The sequence below is a fragment of the Syngnathus typhle genome, unplaced genomic scaffold (assembly GCF_033458585.1).
Source record: "Syngnathus typhle isolate RoL2023-S1 ecotype Sweden unplaced genomic scaffold, RoL_Styp_1.0 HiC_scaffold_422, whole genome shotgun sequence".
NCBI lineage: Eukaryota > Metazoa > Chordata > Actinopteri > Syngnathiformes > Syngnathidae > Syngnathus > Syngnathus typhle.
Window position 1 is genome coordinate 25,001 of NW_026872324.1, and position 2,736 is coordinate 27,736.

The following is a 2,736-nucleotide window of genomic DNA, read 5'->3' on the forward strand; positions in this document are numbered from 1 at the left end:
GACCGCCACTGGCCCCAAGCGCCAGCCCCGACCGCCACCCCCCGACCGCCACAAGGCGACCGCCACAAGGCGACCGCCACAAGGCGACCGCCACAAGGCGACCGCCACAAGGCGACCGCCACTGGCCCCAAGCGCCAGCCCGACCGCCACCCCCCCGACCGCCACAAGGCGACCGCCACAAGGCGACCGCCACAAGGCGACCGCCACAAGGCTGACCGCCACAAGGCGACCGCCACTGGCCCCAAGCGCCAGCCCCGACCGCCACCCCCCGACCGCCACAAGGCGACCGCCACAAGGCGACCGCCACCGGCCCCAAGCGCCAGCCCCGACCGCCACCCCCCGACCGCCACAAGGCGACCGCCACAAGGCGTTAGTGGCCGCGCCCGGTACTTTACTGGACCCTATTTGGCCCGCGGACCGGCCGGCGTCGCTTCCTTGAATGCTTAGCCGCCTTTCGAGCTGCCATGCCGGGCTTGAGTTAGTGTTTGCGCCCGGTACTTTACTGGACCCTATTTGGCCCCGGACCGGCCGGCGTCGCTTCCTTGAATGCTTAGCCGCCTTTCGAGCTGCCATGCCGGGCTTGAGTTAGTGGTTTGCGCCCGGTACTTTACTGGACCCTATTTGGCCCGCGGACCGGCCGGCGTCGCTTCCTTGAATGCTTAGCCGCCTTTCGAGCTGCCATGCCGGGCTTGAGTTAGTGGTTTGCGCCCGGTACTTTACTGGACCCTATTTGGCCCGCGGACCGGCCGGCGTCGCTTCCTTGAATGCTTAGCCGCCTTTCGAGCTGCCATGCCGGGCTTGAGTTAGTGGTTTGCGCCCGGTACTTTACTGGACCCTATTTGGCCCGCGGACCGCCGGCGTCGCTTCCTTGAATGCTTAGCCGCCTTTCGAGCTGCCATGCCGGGCTTGAGTTAGTGGTTTGCGCCCGGTACTTTACTGGACCCTATTTGCCCGCGGACCGGCCGGCGTCGCTTCCTTGAATGCTTAGCTCGCCTTTCGAGCTGCCATGCCGGGCTTGAGTTAGTGGTTTGCGCCCGGTACTCTACGTTAAAAGTCAGGCGGAACGGCTCTGAAGCTCCAGACGGTGCTTCCTTGAATGCTTAGCCGCCTTTCGAGCTGCCATGCCGGGCTTGAGTTAGTGGTTTGCGCCCGGTACTCTACGTTAAAAGTCAGGCGGAACGGCTCTGAAGCTCCAGACGGTGCTTCCTTGAATGCTTAGCCGCCTTTCGAGCTGCCATGCCGGCTTGAGTTAGTGGTTTGCGCCCGGTACTCTACGTTAAAAGTCAGGCGGAACGGCTCTGAAGCTCCAGACGGTGCTTCCTTGAATGCTTAGCCGCCTTTCGAGCTGCCATGCCGGGCTTGAGTTAGTGGTTTGGCGCCCGTACTTCTACGTTAAAAGTCAGGCGGAACGGCTCTGAAGCTCCAGACGGTGCTTCCTTGAATGCTTAGCCGCCTTTCGAGCTGCCATGCCGGCTTGAGTTAGTGGTTTGCGCCCGGTACTCTACGTTAAAAGTCAGGCGGAACGGCTCTGAAGCTCCAGACGGTGCTTCCTTGAATGCTTAGCCGCCTTTCGAGCTGCCATGCCGGGCTTGAGTTAGTGGTTTGCCGCCGGTACTCTACGTTAAAAGTCAGGCGGAACGGCTCTGAAGCTCCAGACGGTGCTTCCTTGAATGCTTAGCCGCCTTTCGAGCTGCCATGCCGGGCTTGAGTTAGTGGTTTGCGCCCGGTACTCTACGTTAAAAGTCAGGCGGAACGGCTCTGAAGCTCCAGACGGTGCTTCCTGAATGCTTAGCCGCCTTTCGAGCTGCCATGCCGGCTTGAGTTAGTGGTTTGCGCCCGGTACTCTACGTTAAAAGTCAGGCGGAACGGCCTCTGAAGCTCCAGACGGTGCTTCCTTGAATGCTTAGCCGCCTTTCGAGCTGCCATGCCGGGCTTGAGTTAGTGGTTTGCGCCCGGTACTCTACGTTAAAAGTCAGGCGGAACGGCTCTGAAGCTCCAGACGGTGCTTCCTTGAATGCTTAGCCGCCTTTCGAGCTGCCCATGCCGGGCTTGAGTTAGTGGTTTGCGCCCGGTACTCTACGTTAAAAGTCAGGCGGAACGGCTCTGAAGCTCCAGACGGTGCTTCCTTGAATGCTTAGCCGCCTTTCGAGCTGCCATGCCGGGCTGAGTTAGTGGTTTGCGCCCGGTACTCTACGTTAAAGTCAGGCGGAACGGCTCTGAAGCTCCAGACGGTGCTTCCTTGAATGCTTAGCCGCCTTTCGAGCTGCCATGCCGGGCTTGAGTTAGTGGTTTGCGCCCGGTACTCTACGTTAAAAGTCAGGCGGAACGGCTCTGAAGCTCCAGACGGTGCTTCCTTGAATGCTTAGCCGCCTTTCGAGCTGCCATGCCGGGCTTGAGTTAGTGGTTTGCGCCCGGTACTCTACGTTAAAAGTCAGGCGGAACGGCTCTGAAGCTCCAGACGGTGCTTCCTTGAATGCTTAGCCGCCTTTCGAGCTGCCATGCCGGGCTTGAGTTAGTGGTTTGCGCCCGGTACTCTACGTTAAAAGTCAGGCGGAACGGCTCTGAAGCTCCAGACGGTGCTTCCTTGAATGCTTAGCCGCCTTTCGAGCTGCCATGCCGGCTTGAGTTAGTGGTTTGCGCCCGGTACTCTACGTTAAAAGTCAGGCGGAACGCTCTGAAGCTCCAGACGGTGCTTCCTTGAATGCTTAGCCGCCTTTCGAGCTGCCATGCGGGCTT